At 31.1% G+C, this 21,678-nt stretch overlaps 1 protein-coding gene and 1 long non-coding RNA gene across 2 annotated transcripts in view; one reads left to right on the top strand and one right to left on the bottom strand.

Moving 5' to 3' along the window:
* LOC139488649 (uncharacterized) overlaps positions 1 to 21,678 on the top strand; it is a 103,490-nt gene that overhangs the window by 65,310 nt on the left and 16,502 nt on the right. The gene's annotated exons all lie outside the window — the stretch shown is intronic.
* Positions 14,929 to 21,652, bottom strand: LOC139488656 (uncharacterized). The gene is made up of 2 exons (XR_011656058.1): positions 21,477 to 21,652; positions 14,929 to 18,650 (listed from the first exon to the last, which is right to left on the bottom strand). It is a non-coding gene; the product is annotated as an uncharacterized lncRNA (long non-coding RNA).

Below are 21,678 nucleotides of genomic sequence, written 5' to 3'. Positions count from 1 at the left end.
CCATAAATGGGGCATAACATTGTTCAAAGCACACCCATTTTGAATGGGAATTAGTAAAACTTACTTTATAAAGTTTTTGAAATATTAACATTTACAGTTGTTTTTACAAATATATAAGATAAAGATTAAATTCAGACTAGGAACTTAATAATGACCTCATTATTTTTATAGTTCGTTCTTATCCTACACTGTTACACCACTGTCCCAGGTTAAGAAGATGGTTCGGATCCCGCTAATGTGTTGAACCTGACACATTCTGTATGTATGTGTCTGTCCCAAATCAGGAGCCTGTTTTTCAGTGGTTGTGGTATGTTGCTGTGTTACATATTTGTTGATAATTATTTTTTTTGTAGATTAATAATAATTGGGCTGTTAGTTTTCTAGTTTCAATTGTTTTTTATTTGTCATTTTGGAGGGGCCTTTTATAGATATCTATATAGTATGGGCTTTGCTCATTGTTGAAGGCCATACTGTGACCTACAGTTGTTAATTTCTGTGTCATTTGGTATCGTGAGAAGAGTTGTTTCATTGTCAATCACACCACATCTTAATATTTAAAGGTCAAGTTACAGTATATGGGTAATGTCACAGATTTCAATAAAATTTTGCATACAACTCTGTCTCGATGAACTTCAACTGAAAATCGAAAAAAATAATGCATTTATCCGATTTATCATTTAAAATATAACTGATTGAAATCTTACAAATTTGATGAACCTTTGTATAGAAAGCACATAAATTGCCAAATCTATAATATCAAGAGAAATCAATCTGCAATATTTCAGATAATAAAAGAAATAAATGCATTATTTTTAATTTTCAGTTGTATTTCACCAAGCCAAGGTTGTATGCAAAATTTTAGCAAAATCTGAGACATAGCCCATTTACTGTTCCTTGACCTTCAACTGATCATGTGTACATACTTTTGAACCCTGACAGCTAAATCTTTATGATAGTTGCTGGTTTCCACTTACAACTTGCTATAACCTCCAACTGTATCTATCTGGGCTGAGAAAGGCTTGAAGCACTTTATAATGAAGGAACTGAAATAAATAAAAAAATTGTTGTTAATAATCAAAATATTATAACTGAATTGTCTCCCTTTCTACAATTAAAAAAATAACCTTATATACCTCGATCATGGGTTATTTTGAATTTGTGGTATTTTAGGAGAGGGAGGAGAAAAAGGTAGAGTTACAAGAGATTTACTTAATAATAGAGTCATGATTTATAAATTCCAAAGGAATAAATTGTGCAACTTTATTCACTGTGTCAGTTTAAAAAGAAAGAAGCACAAATATGAAAAAGGAATTTTTATATAAATAGTTTACATTGGGGAAGACATCTCTTCTTTTGTCATTTATTTCCTCATAAACCATAAATTTCAGATTTTTTTCTTTCTAATTCATAATTAGTGATTAAATATTTACAATTTGGAGAACATGGAGAGAGAATTTTTTTTTTACTAAGCTGAAATTTCTATAGAAAACACGATTTTTTTAGGGATCATGGAAAATACAGTTCTCTATGGGACTTTTTACATAAACTGTAGAATAATATTAAAGTATAAGAACATAACATAACATAATTCAGAATCCACATTGCATGCTATTTCTTATATAATTAATGTTGTGTGTACAATAAAAATGGTTTTAAATTCATTTCATGACATCCTCAGTTTATCAAGTGCAATATTTACTCCCAACACAGATCATAAGCATATTTGTAATGTAAAAAAATAGTTAAAAATACATCAGATATCAAAATAAATAGAAGAAGATGTGGAGAAAACCTCAACGAAACAGCAACCTAACAATAAAAAAAACAATGAGATTATGATTGGCTGTTAAGTGTCCAGTATGAAGTTTAATGCATATTCGAAACAGGAACATGTTTACTAGACCAGCACACAAAGACAGATTTTAACAGTCAACAGGGAGATATGTCGCTCCCTACCCAGAAACATTTTTTTTTCACTCCAGACTGATCATGCAGTTATTGTTCTGACTCCTAAATGCAGCATGCTTAGTATGGATGCACCAAATGCTGATTTTTTAATCCTATTAAGCTTGACTGAGCAGGCCTCTTGCACTATATATATTGCTAGCTGCAAGCAGGGTACCACAAGACCATGAGAAGGCCATGAAAACCATTATCGACATCAAGAAAAATCTTCAACAATGAACAGAAACCCTGAAATCCCATCAAGTCTAGAAAAATTGTGAACACAGAGACAAAAATTTCAACACAAAATTTCATAAATGACAAAAACTTTAAGATAAAACTACTGACAATGTTCATCGCTTGGGACAGGCACATAAAACTATTTGTTTCAATTCATATGCTTTTAACTTTTACTGTAAATTCAGAAATTACTGCATCAATTATTATTGCAATTTTTGATTAAAGTATATTTAAACAAAAATGTGAGATTAATTTTAGCAATTTCAGGTAAATCTTCATACAGTTATATGTACTAGATATCAGAATGTGAGTTCTTATTGTTTTGATACTCAAAAGTATAAGTAAAACACTGACATGAATTTCTGAATTTACAGTATTAAATTCTAAAAATCTAATTTTCTTTAATTTAACAAGATCCAGAAAAGAGTATGTAACTGTGGATTCATTTATTTTCGTGGGTATCAATTTTCGTGGATTGAGGAACACTTACATGTTCGTGGATACTTAATTTCATGGTTTTGCTGAAGTATGCATACAAGCCTATGGAAAATTTGGTATTCGTTGAACACTTAATTTCTTTTACAAACGAAAGTGAACCAACGCCTGGTGAGTCTGTAGTACGGTAGAGTCCATAAAGTGGATACCCGGGGGTATGCAGTGTCGTTATGATAAAAAACATAAAATGTAGAGAGTCTTATAACAACAACACTTTAGGGACTGCTGCAGAAATTTATTGATCGACATGTTTCGGTGCCTACGGCACCGTCATCAGAATAAAAACAATATTGAACACTTAATTTCTTTGTTCAACTGTTGCCACGAAATCCACGAAAAATTGGTATCCAACAAATAATAATGAATCCACAGTAAATCAAATGTACTTTTACATACATATTCTTGTAAAGTCATGTTGAAAGATGAAAGTAAAAATCCCTCACAATGCCTTTATGTTTTATGTCATTCAACATCAAAAGGAAACGCTATATTCTGTCAGTCGACATAACGAACATAGATAAAACATAAGATATACATTTATATGTATACATACTTTCTTATGATTACAACACTGACATATTCAAAAGAGAGGATAAAGAAGAGATGGTCTCATAAAATTTAGGGATTGTTGCAAGGGGCTACTGAGAAAAGGGTCATGAAGAAATTGTCCTCATCAATAAGAAAATTTCTTAGTCAACCATCTGAACAATTTGTGAAATGTGGCGATTAACAAAAGTATAGGAAAATTGAAGATAGTTTTAGGAAGCTCCAGTTTCCTTTGCATATGTGATTCAAAATGTCCTTTTTATTTAAAACAGAAGGTATGAAAGTGTTTTAGAAAATTTGAATATGTACATATAAAAAAATATCTTAATTGAAACAGTACAATTTAATCCAGAAATATTGATGGTAAATATATACATTTCTCTTATTGAAAAACATATGCTACAATGTAAAATCTTCAATTCAATGTATAATCCCCTTATAACTATAAATATTAACTTCATTCTAGAACCTAATTCCTACTCATATGTGTTAATGTCCCCAATTAAACCCCTCCCTAGTGGCCAAATAGCCCTGAGAATAAAAATCTTTTAGATATGTACTTTTTTAAGAGGATCAGTGGAAACTACAGATAAAATCACTAACACACTAGTATCACTTCTGTTCTACAAAATTACTTAATCTTATCAGGAAAAATATTCTCTCTGATGTTTGTTCTGCTACTGGAAAAATACTAAATCTTATTTTCATTTGAGAAAGAGATTTTTGTGTAAAAATCTTCAAGAAAATGCACAAAGAATATGGAGAAATAATTAGCATTTTCATTAGGCCATAAAAAAACAGAAATATGTACATCAGTTGTATGAGGATAAGTCATATTTCTGTTATCATTTGTATCCCTTTTTGTTGAGGCTCTTAATGAAGACCCCATTTCTATTTTGTTTATTAAACAAGTTTTGTGTGGTGAACCTACACCTGGAGTGGAAATCCTGTGGTAGGATAAAATGCAAGTGGATACCTAAAGGTTCACAGTTGTCCAGCAAACCATGCAATGGTAGATTTTGTATCTCATTGTTCTTATAATTTCATAATAGTACTTGTCCTGATGACACTTTGCTTGTTGGGTGAAACATGTAGATCATAATACACAATTATTTTGGGGTTAATTTACAGATGCTCTTGTCTTCATTGAACAAGTTTAAGTATAGTTATGGTATAAAACAGAGAAAATCTCCCTCCCCCCCCCCCCAAAAAAAAAAACCCAACCCCCAACTAAATTAAGGTGATCACAAATAGAATAACTTTTTTAAAAGATCATGCCAAGAACCAAAATTCCTAATGAATGCAACCTGTTTTGGTTACATTACATTGTAAGAAATATCATGAGGGTTTCGAACAATCATACTATGTCATCTGAAGAAAGAACATATTTCAATAAAACTAAGGGAAATAACTCTATAACAATATGTCAAAACCATCCATACTTGGGATTGACAGACAATCCAAGGGACATTTGCATTACTACATCCCTCATTTCATATGTTTTTAATACCAACAGAAGAGACTTGCATATTTCTGTATCAGATGCATCATTAATCTATACATTGTACATTTTGTTTTCAATAAAACTCCTAGTAAACTATATGAAGTTAAGATATACCTAACACTACAGGGAGATAACTCTGTAAAATCCGCTAAACGTTTTAATTACATAGTGTTTAAAAGGGAATATTAAGCTTCTCAGTGATCAAAATTGTTGTTTGTCAAAGTGCTGTATAACCATAGTAATTTTTCTGACAAAACGGTTGGTTCAAAATTTTTGAAATTTTTATATACTTGTGAAAGGGTCAAAGTAAATACTTTGTCAAAATTGTATGAAAATTAAACAAGCCAAATTAATTTTAGTGAAAGTGTTGGGCACCAGCTTAATTATCATAGTTATTCTGGAATAGTGTATCCAATCAAAATTTCAAAATAATCAAACTAAGAAAGGACTTTCCATACTGATATTTAGTAAAGATTAAGTCACTGAACTAAGTTAAAGGTGTTTTGTGTATGTCTCAAAGGACAAGGTTCACTTATGGCACTAACATATCAACTTTATCATAAAACTTCAAAAAGGTCACAATTTTGTTGGTAAATGGGTCTATTTCAAAAGCCTTAATGCCAAATGAATCAGTTATTTTCATTAAAGTACATTATAAACTACAAAGATATAGCCCATTTTGTAAATTTTTGCTGCCACCTACAATCCAAAATATTTTGTAAACAAAAGATTCCAATGCAGTGGTGGATCCAGAAATAAATGATTGCCAATGAGACAATTCAAATTCAGTGGTGCATCTAGTACTTTTCACATGCATCATTCTTTAACCCGCAATCCCCCATGCAATTTTGATACAGTATTCATTAATATAAACATTATTTGGATCGTGGATGGCAGCCAAGGTTAATCATGCCAAAATCAACTGAAATTATGGTAAAAATTCAAACTAGAGGCTCTTTGTGACGCTAAAATATAAATAGAGCTAAATGTTGAAAAAATTGCTATGTTAATTTTCTAGGAAATGTAGAAAAAGAAAAGATGAATAGTAAGTAGATGGTAAAAAAACAACTTTTCTTTTGTTGACCAGATCATACATCCTTCTGGTCTTTTTATAATTATTAATGTCTAATTTCTAATAACATACATCCATGACAAATACATTGCGTAATCCACAAAGCACTAAGTCTCTCCATATAAAATGCATAAAATTGACCATCAAAACATGCCGAATGGTACGAAAACATATTTCAATTAAATAAATGTCTATAGAGGACCAGGAAAAAACTTTTAATTTACCATTTAGAGCAACTTCACGGAAAACTAAGTCCCTTTATTGGGAATATCTCTCATATACAAGCTAAAGAGTTTGATGCTGTTTACCCACCGGGAAACCACGCAGAAAATTCAATTCCAGCATTCCTACAGTTCAGACAGAATTTAATTAAGTTTAAAGCAGAAAGAAGTATTGTTGAAGAAATATGTATTCATCATTACATTTGAAAGGATTGGACTGAGCTTAGTTGTAAATTATGGAATAAGTTTTAATATTGTCATACGATCCTGGTTCTTCCATGTCCAGTCTATATCATCTAAATGCATGTGTATTAGTATATATCAGACTGACTCCAGTCTATATCATCTAAATGCATGTGTACTAGTATACATCAAACTGACTCCAGTCTATATCATCTAAATGCATGTGTACTAGTATATATCAGACTGACTCCAGTCTATATCATCTAAATGCATGTGTACTAGTATACATCAAACTGACTCAAGTTTATATCATCTAAATGCATGTGTACTAGTATATATCAGACTGACTCCAGTCTATATCTTCTAAATGCATGTGTACTAGTATATATCAGACTGACTCCAGTCTATATCATCTAAATGCATGCGTACTAGAATATCAGATTGGTTTGATGCCTCATAGCCTACTCAGACATTCTGAAAACCAGCATAAGCAATTCTACCACAAAGCCTTATGAAATTGCAGGACATAATTTGGTGTCTAGAATGGCAAATTACAAAATATAACTATTTTGATCTTCAACCTCTCATTCAACTTGTGATGTCATCAACCTCTCTTGGAAGGAAATAATGTATGTCTAGTTGTAAGAAGATTCCACAAGCTATATAGTCATATTGAGTTGACTTTGACCTTTTGACCTTGAAAATCAATACAAGTTTAATTTAAGTATGTACCAAGTTGTCAAGATTTAACCTTCACCCTAGACAACAGAGATATCTTTAACCTTGAAAAATAATTGTGTCTAATACTCTTTTCATACAAGTTTAATGTAAGTCTGTATCAAGTTATCAAGATTTGACCTTAACACTTGTCATCAGGGATATATTTGACCTTGATAAACCCTCTGTTCATACAAATTTGCCAAATCAGTGTAGTCTGCAATTTTTTAACGATGCTTTGATTCAGAGGCCTGTGACCTTGACCTATTACATCTGACATGGATAATAAAAGTACCACAGAACTCTCTTTAATTTGATTTATATAAATCAAGTCTCATTAATTTGCTCAACCAGTGAAGTCTGTAATACCCTGGACCTCAGCTGCACCCTGCTCACTAAATCTTGAAATGTATTATGTATACCAAGTTTAATTGGGTTCCATAAATTTTCTTAAATGCAATGCATTAACAAGGTATTGTCCTAGATTTCTTAAATTACACATGAACAATCCAATGACTAACCCCCCTTCCTTTTCACAAACACAAACACATACTCCAAGGACAAACAGTGAAAATAGTATCACCTTTCTGCAATTTGTTAAATAAGGTCAACAAAAATAAATTAACATTGTACTTGGGTGTGGTTTGGGAATTTGTGTCAGATGTTCAGAATCCTTGGCCTTTTCCCATACGATACACAGTAAAATTTTTACCCCATAACACCCATTTATCTTTTCATATTAGACTTAATGAGTTCATAAAAGGTATTTTACCAAAATTTAAGCAGGTTCTTGATTTCTTTTCTTTTGATTTGAGACCAAAATGTCAATATAAGGTAAAAGTCAGAGTCAGCCTATTCCCGCCATATTTTATAAAATCAAATATCTCGAAAAGGAGCTCCATGAATTCTCAATATTTTTACCTTATTTTGTTCCTTTATTAATGCTCTTTCGACTTATTGTATCAATTTCAAATTCTTGATTTTTTTAAATTTTATCTAAGTACATCCTTAACTGCTTAAGTCTATCTGAACTTCAAGTACGAAGCTGACGCAACCTATACATAGTTAGTCATATTTAGATAGGTTATATGTAGATATTATTCAAAGAAGTAAACAATATATGTCATCATTTTTCAGACCTAACAAATGAGACAAAATTTATATGATAAGTCGCGAATTAAAATTTTTTTTCTCTGAAATATATAGGTAATTATATCAATAAATGTCTAGATGTTAGACGAAACGTTAATTAGTATACAGCTACAATAGTAATGGTAACTCGTTTTATGATTATGGTCCTGACTTAAATACAGCTTGCGTTATATATACATGTATATGATATATGCAAATATGTGAACAGTTTTTATTTTTTTCATTGTGAAAATGTGTTTATAAATCATATTGTATAAATGCCTGATAATTAAAGCTCATCAAACACCCTTATTGGAACACAAGAATATATCTATGTTCTTTTATGGTTTTTCATTTTAGTTAATTCATATATATATGTTTAGGAATTCAGTGTGTTGTCCATGAACTAGTACATAATTTTATCTAGGGGCCAGCTGAGGACTCCTTAGGGTGTGGGATTTTCCTGCTGTGCAGAAGACCCATTGGTAGCTTTCTGTGTTGTCTGCTTTTTGGTCGGATTGTTGTCTCTTTGACACATTCCCCATTTCCATTCTCATATTTATCTGATGTAACAAACATTGTATGACATCTAAATGCAGGTCAGTGAATTATAAGTCCATGTGACCTAATTATGGTGAATTATGGTGAAGCTGTAAGATTCTCATTTATATTAAATTCTATAACTTTGTTATATGAGAATGTCAACGTGTACCCTTTTTATAGGTAAATGTGGCCTACTTAAAGAGGGAAGCTGTCAGACTCTCCAATAGTATATTTTAACCCGATGCTACATGAAATATGAACCTTTTTTATAGGTCAACGTGGCATATTCAAAGAGGGAAGCTGTCAGACTCTGAGAATTCAACTGTTCTTTAACACTATGCTACATGAAATTTGAAACTTTTTTATAGGTCAATCTGGCCTACTTCAAGAAGGATGCTGTCAGGCCTCTCCAATATTGTATTTTAACTCTATGCTACATTAAACCAGATGCTCCACAGGGTGCAGCTTTATACGACCGCAGGGTTGAACCCTGAACAGTTGGGGCAAGTATGGACACAACATACAAGCTGGATTCAGCTCTAAATTTGGATTGTGATTAAATAGTTTGCACAGCATGGTTTCTGACTCAGAATGAATGTGGTCTAATAAACTTAAAATTTGTTTTTGCCTTTGAGCAAATCACTATGCTGTTGAATATTAATCCTCTCAAAAAAATGTTTGGAGAAATTTTCTTTTTGTTTATGAAATCTGAAATGAGAAAAAATTAACACCCCCCCATTTTTGTTCACATCCCCCTTTCCCTTTTTCCATAACTGATCTCGATTCAAATTTCTAATGGAGTTTGCAACAATAACTACTCTTTTAAATACATCATAAAATATTAAAATGAAAAAAGTGCTTGTTGTCACTGAATGTTAAAGATTGTTTTAATTTATCAGTTGGTAGTAAAAGTGAATATACATTGTATATTGTATAAAACAATGATTTAAGTTGATTCAACTACTATTGTGAACAAAGAAAAATAACTCCAATTGAACATTTCTTGCTATTGCGCAATATTGTGCAATTAGATATTTTCTTGCTATTGCGCAATACTGTGCAATTGAAAATACTTGCTATTGCACAATACTGTGCAATTGAAGATGTCTTGCTATTGCGCAATACTGTGCAATTGAAGATTTCTTGATATTGCTGAATACTTAATAAAATAATTTTGGATCCTGATTTGGACCAACTTGAAAACTGGGCCCATAATCAAAAATCTAAGTACATGTTTAGATTCAGCATATCAAAGAAGCCCAAGAATTCAATTTTTGTTAAAATCAAACTCAGTTTAATTTTGGACCCTTTGGACCTTAATGTAGACCAATTTGAAAACGGGACCAAAAATTAAGAATCTACATACACAGTTAGATTCAGCATATCAAAGAACCCCAATTATTCAATTTTTGACCCTTTGGGCCACTTATTCTTAAACTGTTGGGATCTCAACTCCCAAAATCAAACCCAACCTTCCTTTTATTGTTATAAACCTTGTGTTTAAATTTCATAGATTTCTATTTACTTATACTAAAGTTATGTTGCGAAACCGAAGAAAAATGCTAATTTGGGCCCCTTTTTGGCCCCTAATTCCTAAACTGTTGGGACCAAAACTCCCACAATCATTCCCAACCTTCCTTTTGTGGTCATAAACCTTGTGTCAAAATTTCATAGATTTCTATTCACTTAAACTAAAGTTATAGTGCGAAAACCAAGCAAATGCTAATTTGGGCCCTTTTTGGCCTTAATTCCTAAACTGCTGGGATCAAAACTTCCAAAATCAATCCCAACCTTCCTTTTGTGGTCATAAACCTTGTGTCAAAATTTCATAGATTTCTATTTACTTATACTAAAGTTATGGTGCGAAACCAAAGAAAAATGCTTATTTGGGCCCTTTTTGGCCCCTAATTCCTAAACTGTTAGGATCTCAACTCCCAAAATCAATTCCAACCTTCCCTTTATGGTCATAAACCTTGTGTTTAAATTTCATAGATTTCTATTTACTTATACTAAAGTTATGGTGCTAACCCAAGAAAAATGCTTATATCGGTCCTTTTTGGCCCCTTATTCCTAAACAGTTGGAACCAAAACTCCTAAAATCAATCTTAACCTTCCTTTTGTGGTCATAAACCTTTTGTCAAAATTTCATAGATTTCTATTTACTTAAACTAAAGTTACAGTGCGAAAACCAAAAGTATTCGGACGACGACGACTACGAGGAGGAGGACGACCACGACCACGACCACCACGCTGACGCCAACGTGATACCAATATACGACCAAAAAAAATTCAATTTTTGCGGTCGTATAAAAATATGAACCTTTTTTATGATTCAATGTGACCTACTTTAAGGAGAAGCTGTCAGACTATCCTATATTGAACATATGTATGCTAACACCATGTTACATGAGAATGTCGACCTTTTATCATAAGTCAATGTGACCTATTTTAAGAAGCTGTCATTCTCCTGTATTATATGCTAACACTATGTTACATGAGAATGTTGACCTTTCATTATAAGTCAATGAGACCTACTTTAGGTGAAGCTGTCAGATTCTCCTGTATTGTATGCTAACACCATGTAACATGGGAATGGCGACCTTTTATCATAAGTCAATGTGACCTATTCTAAGAAGCTGTCTTTCTCCTGTATTGTATGCTAACACTATGTTACAAGAGAATGTCGACCTTTTATCATAAGTCAATGTGACCTACTTTAAGGAGAAGCTGTTAGATTCTCATGTATTGTATGCTAACACCATGTGACATGAGAATGTTAACCTTTTATAATAAGTCAATGTGACCAACTTCAAGGAGAAGCAAGCTGTCATTTTCCTGTATTGTATGCTAACACCATGTTACATGAGAATGTTGACCTTTTTAAATTTAGCATAAGTCAATGTGACCTACTTCAAGGAGAAACTGTTATTCTCCTGTATTGTATGCTAACACTATGTTACATGAGAATTTCTATGAACCTTCTGTTATAAGTCAACATGACCTACTTTATTATACTACTTTACATGAGAACATCAGTGAACCCTTTATACTAAGTCAAAGTGAACTACTTCAAGGAGAGACTGTTGAACTCCTCTGTATTTTATCACTACTGTATGTTATGTGAGATTGTCATTAAAATTCACTTTTTAAACAAGTCAATGTGATCTTCTTTGAGTAGAAGCTGTCAGACTCTGTGTCAGTCTGTGACATTGTATTCTATCACTGGGTTAGGGACGACATCAAAAGATCAATGTAACATAAACAAACTTAATTCAAATAGTTTGGGGTGGGGTGGGGGTGAATTGCTGCAAGATGTGGTTATCCGACATTGATTTTTGCATATATCTATATGGGTCAATCAATTTTTCCCAAATTAAGTTAAGAGGGGGTGGAGGGGGGAGGGGGGGGTTCAGTGAAAAAACTATGTGAATTAAGTTTTTTATCCTTCATTGAACTTTTGATGTCGTCAATTACCTAAAAATGTCAATAAACATGTTATTATAGTCAATAAAGCTATTCAACTGTTTCAGGTCTTCATTTTTTGTACATAAATAAGGCTGTTATTTTTCTTGTTTGAATTGTTTTGCATTGTCTTTTGGGGATCTTTTATATCTGACTATGTGGTATAGACTTTGCTAATTGTTGAAGGCCGTAAGGTGACCTATAGTTGTTAATTTCTGTGTCATTTAGTCTCTTGAAGATAGAGGTCTCATTGGCAATTATACCACATCTTTCTTTTTTATAATTATACATCCTTGGATTTCAAGTATTTGGTTGTGAGAGTTCCTGATGATGGTAAATCCAGAAAAGCACTATCAACTCATAAAAGTTATGAAGTGTTTTCAGAGGCAAATTAACAGGAGTGCCTAGGTTGCCCTCTCCTTTTGTTCGAAAAAAAATGGTTTCTTATATAAGGAATCACTGAAGCATGACTTAGGCAGGTCCCTCTTAGGCAGTCAGTGTGCCCCCCTTAAGAAAATTTATGGATCTGCCACTGGTTCTTTACCAACTTTAAAATGAAGCTAGATGTCTGACTCTTCTATGAGGGCCGTAAAGGGGGTATCTGCATGGAAGAACACGAATTAAAATTGCTATTTCACGATGAACACAAAATTAAAAATGTCTTACATGCTGATCTTTTTACCCATTTCACGAACCACAGTGAATAACGAACCTTTTTCACGGCTGCACGTGAAATAAAAATGGCAAAACATATTGCATGAAAATAACCCTTTACCATTCTCTTCTACATTGCTTTGCTACACTATGTTAAATGTTGTATGATTCTTAAGTACAACTGAAACTAAGAAAGCTTAACAAAGGTTTAACTGTATATGTAATACATGGTGCCTTCTCCATTCATTCTGTTTATCATGATGTCGAGGGACCTCCTGTCTTTCTTTACAAAATTTCATATTATTCAAAATCTTGTTACGCCAATGTAATAAGATTATTTGATGAACTAAAAACCCTTGTAAATGATAACAAACTTGTTAAAATTCACCAAGAAAACATTTATTCTCTTGTTAGAAAGATAAATCTATCAGCCGAAAATAAAAAAATATTTAATCAAGAAAAAAACTTTAATTTTCTCAGTTTCTGATCATGAAAAATCACAGTTGATAAAATTTCAGAAAGGTTCCCTTAGTAATAAATGTTACTTAGTAAATCTAAACATGCATCATTGTATAGGGACCAGCTGAAGCCCGCCTCCAGATGGAGAACTCTCTTGCTGTGTTCACTAAGTAGCTGGTTTTAGTTCTATGTTCCGCTTATTATCTCTTTGATACACTCATGACTCTCCTCGTTTCTTTTCTCACTTTTATAATTCCAAAACTCTTTCTAACTACTGAATTATGAAACCGATGTCAACATGATTTGACGTTTGTATGACAGGCAAACATTTTGATTAGACACATACCAAAAAAATGATTTTAGCCTATTGTCATTGGTAAAATAACTCCCACGTATTGTTAAAAGCACTTTTGGTAACTTGCAACATATAAGATTGTACAACAGAGTGTATAGAGCTTATAAGTCACAAATATTAGGTTTCCGTTGCTAGCTCATATCTTGACTTACATCTAGAAATTGACAATGAGGGTCGGTTGAAAACAAAACTTTACGACAAAAGAGATGATTTCAGCTTTCCAATTGTGAACTTTCCGTTTCTAAGTAGCAACATTCTAGCAGCACCTGCATACGGGTCGATACGATATATCCGTGCTTGGATTTCCTATCATGATTTTCTTGATAGAGGGTTGCTGCTCACAAGGAAGCTATTAAACCAAGAGTTCCAAATAGTGAAATTGAATTCATCCCTTTGTAAATTTTACGGACGCTATCACGAGTTGGTTGACCGTTATTGAAAAACCGTTTCACAAATGATATCGGATATGTTCCTTTCGTCGTAACTACAATCCCCTTCCCTTTCATGAATATGACCTACCGAATTAGACTATTTACCAGATTTGTTATCACATAAGCAACACGACGGGTGCCACATGTGGAGCAGGATCTGCTTACCCTTCCGGAGCACCTGAGATCACCCCTAGTTTTTTGTTGGGGTTCGTGTTGTTTATTCTTTAGTTTTCTATGTTGTGTCATGTGTGCTGTTGTTTGTTTGTCTTTTTTCATTTTTAGCCATGGCGTTGTCAGTTTTGTCAGATTTATGAGTTTGACTGTCCCTTTGGTATCTTTCTTCCCTCTTTTGTCCTTCATCTCAGTGAAAATTGCAATGACAAAACTATTGTATGAAGTTATTTATTATTAAAATTCAAATAAATCTGTATATTCGTACAAACAATATGTTGAATTAGGGAAACCTAAGTCATTATACAAATGTAATGGTTCAAATGGGAAAGTTGAAAAATTAAGTTTGTAGTAAAACCTCATGACTTCATAGTAATTGCCATGATAAGAGTTCTATAACTTATTTACTATTCACATCAACTGGTCTTTGGTGTATTGTTGTTTCATTGGCTATCAAACCAAATCTCTTTATTTTCTTAATGAGATATTTTTGTACTTGTATAAAACATGTACCTCAAAGATTGAGATAAAACTTTTTTCAGTAATGTGCAAAATGCAACTGTATCTCATAATAGGGTTGTCTGCTTCTTGTAGTGTTATTGTAATGTACCTGACACTCTGATTTTCTGGTGTAATTAATGGGAATATAACTTTGATAAACAAAAAACCAAAACGAAATTGTTTAAACATTTTTTACAATTGTGTGTGTTCTCTTTTAATATCTGTAACTCTTAAGCTAGATTCTATGATTTTCTTTTTTCCACAAGGTTGTACTTCACAGCATATACACCAACAAAATACACATGAAAAATTATTTATTGCAGATTATATGCATTAGAATAGTTAGTACAAACAATGTATTGCACAAAATGCAAGAAAAAAGTAACAAATAAATGAATAACCTAGTAAGTATTTGCATAATAATATTAAACAATATTTAAATCATAATCAGGAAGAAAAATGGAATCTGAATTAAAAAGAAGTAAAAGCATGTCGAATAATCATTATAGGTGAATATTGTCAAGTGAATATTTTGTCCAGCAAAACTTTCAAAGCTGTGTAAAACAGATTTTTGTTATTAAGTTGTTATGTAGAACGTAATACGACTCCAAACTGACTAACATATTGTCAATAAATCTCTTAGCATCCATTGAATTAGTTGGACTTCATAATGTGAAGGTTTCTTAATAAACAAAACATATTCAAACAATGCTTAGACAAACTAGAAATGCCTCCTTGTCTAAAACAGGGTTTGAATAGTAAATAAATTATAATTATTCTTATTTGGCTATCATGACTTTTGACATTTAAATTTTTAATTTGAAAACAATTGCTCTCTCAATTTCAAAGGAGTAGGTTTTGGCCCTACAATATAGCAGTTTTACAAAATTGTTAAAATGTAATCTTTTATCTATTTACTGGAAAGAAGAATATGCTTCTGACACATAAAATATGGGCTGTTTTTGACAATGCAATTCACATATATCGCATATTAGCATCATTAAGTCATGCGAAATTACTGAAATCTTCACAATTTTAGCATTTTAGTTAAATTATAGACTTTTTCTTCTTAAATGAAAGTGGCCGCATTCGTGTTCATTCATAATATTGAAATGTAAGTTGTATTTGATAATAATACATAAGATATATAAAGGTTGAGGTTGAACACGGATGCGGCAACTTTAATTTTTGACAGAAACCATCTGAAAAGTGACGTATTTTGACATATTTGATAGATGTTTTATATTTAAGCATGAATCTGAACGTTTTTAATGCCTTAATCAGCTAAAATCTGTCAAATAAACTTATTGAAATAGACACTTAAGTTTTTAAAAATGTCCAAAATCTTTCGTTAGATGAACCTGAAATTTGAGGCCAGAATCGGCCATTACAACACCTACTCCTTTAAACAGTTTTACCTTTTTCAGTAGATAAATATCACTTATTTATGCTACTTAAATTATTGACAATATGTTAGATAGTTTGGGGTTGTATAACGCTCTACATCACCAAACGAAAATATGTTTTACAAAGCTTTTTTTAAAGAAACCTTTTTGATATTCATAATCAACAAGATAGTGTAACAAAAAATGTATTTTACATGTATTAATTTATACTGGACACTAAAACAGCTTCAATCAATCAGTCAATCAATCAAATAGGCTACATCTTGTAAACCTGTAAAATTGTAAATTATTTTTGAAACAAAAAATTTACATCTTTTTAAATTAAAAAATCTGCATTTAAGTAAAGCTGAAATCTACAAATCCAAGATATGAACAACAGTACCTCCTTGGTATTCATTCAAATCTTCCACAAAGCATCACCACAGATCTTTGTTAAAAAAAATTGTACCAAAACAGACTGCCTTTACAAATCTATTTAAAAAATTGCTGACCGAAAAATGTAGGAGCTGACTGCAGTTTTGAAAAAAGTTGGATGGAAATTATCAAACAGAAAATATGTATCTGTAAATTTATCTTTTGATAAAACTGAGTATGATATGATTTGTGAAAATGAATAAAATCTTGCATCTGTAGTTACAAAATAAACAACTTTGAGCATACAAACTGTGCGAAGCACAATCATAAATATATAGTGCACAAAACCTCAACAATTGATCTCCTTAATAAAAAATTAATCATCTAACAAGCATTTTGCAATATTTAAAAAAGTTCCCACTGACTATGAAAATGGAATTATATTTTGTAACTTATATTGTTCATGTTCTTACAATAATTTGTTAACCAATGGCCATATTGTCTGAAAATTAAAATGGACAGAAATACACTAAGATAAAAAGATCCAACTATAAACATGTTTTGATAATATATCTACTTTTAATAACAACCCATATACAGTAACATAGTTAATAACAGTGATTCATTATTATTCTGAAGTGAAAGTAGAAAAAGGTGTCCAATACAATCATATATAATTCTAAAGTGAAAGTAAAAATACATGTTTATACAATCTTAAACTTAATTCATAAGATGGTGTTCTCATATTATCTGCAATAAGAAAACAAGTAAATAAAAATTTCACAACCTGGCTTGAACAATAAAGGCACAGTAAGCTAGCAACTACTCATGACTAAATACCACTCTCTCCAATTATTCTATTTTAATTCAAAGGAACAAGTTTCTACTAAAATCTGCAGATAATTCTTTTTATAGAAATTGAAAGACGTTTTTTTTTTTACATTCCAGTAATTACTTATTCAGAGGCAAACAATGATTGAAATTGATCCTACAACACTATAGTGTGTGTTTGTTTTTGTTTTTCTTGCTCTTAGGTGTTCCTATTATTCGTTTGTTTTTCTCTTATTGTTGATCATGATGTGTTCCCTAGGTTTCGCTTTGTAACCCCCAATTTCTTTTTTCTTCAATTGATTTATGACTTTTGAACAGCAGTATACTACTGTTGCCTTAAAATGAAAAGAATGTACCACATGTAATACTTTTTTGTATGTGCTAATACTCATTATGATAATGAAACATCATAGTACTGCTAGAAAACTTATTTTAGTAGATACATCATGTATATTTTCAAAGTCCACTCCTTTGTAGCCAACCTGAAAGTGATATATTTAACAAGTTTTTCTTTGTTGGTGTGTTTTTATTCTCATACACTGTTAATTGGCACAACAATAACACACACGATATGCATTGCACAATAAAGTAGTTGATGTCAGTCAAAGTTCAATGTCAACTTACTTTTAAATTGACCTAGTTATACAAGACTTAGAAAAATCTATATATATCTTTGAGTGAATTTACATGACAATAATTATCAAAGAATTCGTTATGCTGATAAATAAACCTGACCAAGAATTATATTAAGTTGAAAAACGTGGTTTGCATTATCATGACCACAAAAGTAAATAAACATTAAATAGGTATTAATTATACTCTAAGAATCAACCTATACAAAAATATTTAGCTTTCATATAAACTTACTGAGAAACAATGAACACTTAACCTTGGCACATTTTTTTTATCTGGGAAAATGAATAAACAATTCCATAATAACAGATGCTTAACATGCTAAAAACTATTCCCCATTGACATTTACATAAATTTGTTCACAATCTTTTTTTGAAGTTTCAAAAATGTGGACTGGTATGACTTTTGTAGACAAATAGGTACAACCCCTACCACTATAGGTCAATTTGCACTTAGTGCAACCAGACCAAAATAAGTTCCGGCAATTAGGTTTTACTTCATCTTTAAAGAGTATTCTGTTGTATTTTTCAAACAACTCAAAACTTTTGCAAATTCTACTATTTTGTCATGCATGCTGTACATATATTAAATCCATCTATATTGTAATAAGATGTTAGCGAAGAAAGGAAAAGATTATTTTAAGCAGTAAGGTCTAAGGATGTGCTCCAATTTATATATCTCCAGACTGGTGAAGCTGTTAGCAGCAGCAAAAAGTTACAGAAAACCCCTATTAAGATCAAGACTGTCAAAACTCTAGGATAAGTAGAATTTTTATACTGACCTCATTTCTTCTTTTTCTGAAATTCATAAGGTAATTTGTCAACTGAACATCTAAATTTTGAATTAGATAATATATTCAAGTTATGCTTGTTTTTAAGGGTTTTTTTTGTATTTTTAATGGAGTTTTTTGTTTATGAATTATTACTCAGACACTTCCTGATTCCCATGTTGAAATATTAAATTTGAATTTTGTGTTGATTTGAAATATTCAAAATACTTTCATTTTTTTTTTTATCCTGGTTTGACTTTTTAGTAATCTAATACATCAAACAAATATTACACTTTTGAAACCTTTCACTGAACAGTTTAAAAATTCTACTTTCCCATTTTAGTTTAATGGCATTCTTTCACAATATTAATGAAAAAAACTTTGCATGGAAATTAAATTTCTACAGAATCATATACTATTTCTAAAAGCTGTCAAAATATTTACATTCTTATAACATGAGATTATGGAATGATAAGTACAAATCAACAAAAACCCTCAATCCCTACAAAATAGGTACAATTCCTCCCTAGTCAAGCAATGTCTCTTCCACACTTGACAATGCACTACTTCACTAAACATGCTTCTTATTAATAAGCATAACAGGTAGCCGTAGGGATATTGGAGTTTTGTAAATCCCTTTCCCATGGCGGTGCTTGAAGAAAACCTGCTTAACCTCACATGTATTTATATTGCAAAATACAAATATTGTGTCGTTTACAAAATTTTAGTTGTAAATCCTTCAGACCACCATTTTTGAGCACTATGGGGATGTATAGCCTTAATAGAAAACATCTATGACTTCGACACCAGTATGTAGGAGCAATCAGTCGATAAAGAAGCAACTCAATCCTCAATTTCAGATTGTAAATATATCACTACTGACTTGTATTTACAATAATAATCAAAACATGCAAGATATATATACTTATATATATTTTCCTCAAAAATTTCAAAAATGGCTTAACCCTGTTTTAAATCAAATGCATTATTAATATTGATATAAGCAGATATTCCCACATCCACTGTACTAAATTTAAAAAACAAGATAAAAAAACTAATATTATAAGCAACATACTTGCTTAAAATGCTTGTATTTACCCACAAACCATTCTCAACCAATAAATACCAAACATTTAAATAATGAAAAGATTCCACAGGTTAACTTTCACAAAACATTAAACAAAACACTAAAATTTCAGTCAGATTGGTATAAAATTTTTCTAAAACTTCTTAAATCTGCATAAAAAAATTAAAAAAAGAAACAAATTTCAAATGTGAGAATAACTACCCAACATTTAATCAGTTTATAAAATGCAAATATTTCAATGAGGATATCATGGTCATACAAATAATGTTGAATATTTAATGAATAGCACCAAAACAAGTCCAACAGTACTAAAGTTACATATCTATAAGGAAAATAGATAAAATACACATATAGATTTAGCTTTGGGCAAAATAACATATGTTCAGAATATGAAACAACAAAATACACAACTTCCATGAAAAACAAGAATACAAAATGCATGACTATCATTAAAAACAAATCATTAACCTTCTAAAAATCTATAAATAATCAAATAGGAAATAAACTTGGGTCCCATTAAAAATAAAAGTAGAACACTGGTAAAATATGGTGGTGAACTTAAACATGTAAAAATTATTGAAACATACTCTACAAAGGAAGACAAAATATGTGTGATGATAAAAAGTGGCAAAGTTATAAAATATATATTATAAGTTTGGCACAACGATATGGTCCGGGAAACTAAACAATTTTTGCATGAAAAAAATCATTCAGTTTTAAAATTCATGTTTTTATTAAAAATAAAATGACATTCCCTACAGCTGAATTACGGCATGATACTTTCAATGAAACAGTAGATATATTCTTACAAAATGTGACCTCTTTCCATGGACAAGATTTTAAACTTAGAAAATAAAATATAATTTTAAACTATGAAAATGAAATAGAATTTCATTGAAAACATTCTTTTATAAAGGTATATATGTTATATACTTATTTTGATATAAGATAAATGTCATTTTTATTGGTAGGTGAATTTATTAAGAGATTTTTTTTTCAGTCTTGGTTCTCCTATTATGTTAGAGGGTCTGGGTGGTTGGTTGTTTTTTTTTAATTTATTTTCTATTTTTTCTCTATTCATTATTCATTTTGCCAATTATTCTCTTTTCTTTATGTATTAACACCCCCTTATTTTCTATGCTTTATAAAGCAGCTCCCATTTATTCTTTATTCTTTATTTTGTGTCTATTTTCTAATTTTGTTTGCCTTTCATTCTGATTTATTTGCCTGTTATTCTCTTTTTGTAAACACTAACCAGACCCACATGTAAGCCTATGAAATTATTATGTTCACATGAAGATAATGATCCATCCATTATCGAATTTTATTCTTCTAAAAATCTTCACAAGGATTTTCTAAATCATATATGAAATCTACAGTAGTTTCCTTCTTATAGAATTTCATTCAATTGAAAATGTTCTCAGGGCTTCTCAAAATCATATATAAAATCTATGGTATTTTCATTCTTACTGTAACAAATGTATATAAGTGTGGACACATAAACATACTGAATATAAAAAAAAACGTTCAAGGTCAATTCAAAAGAACTGAGTGTATATGAAATTTATTTAGTTTCAGAAGTGACCAATCACACATGTGCATGTTTTTGATGATTCTTTTTCATTGCAGTTACTGGCCATGCTGAATTCATAGCGGTTTTGTTATGTTTTGAAAGCAAACAAATACATATCATAACTTTTCATTCAAACATGCAATCTTGAACAGTATACATGGGTAATAAAAAGTCAATACATCAAGTCATTGTACCTTGGAACTAGTCAGTTATAATCTCTTCAAGGGAAACAACTGATGAAACTGGTTGCTGTTTTAAAAATAAATTAATCTTATAACAGTATGATGTTCTTAAAATAATTATATTCATAGGCGGATCCAGAGGGGGCCTGTGGGGCCCGGGCCCCTCTTTCGTGGGAAAAATTCGTTTGATTATACCCATAGGTCAGTCAGCACC

This window comes from Mytilus edulis, chromosome 9, assembly GCF_963676685.1.
Source record: "Mytilus edulis chromosome 9, xbMytEdul2.2, whole genome shotgun sequence".
NCBI lineage: Eukaryota > Metazoa > Mollusca > Bivalvia > Mytilida > Mytilidae > Mytilus > Mytilus edulis.
This window is presented reverse-complemented; position numbering and strand designations above follow the sequence as displayed.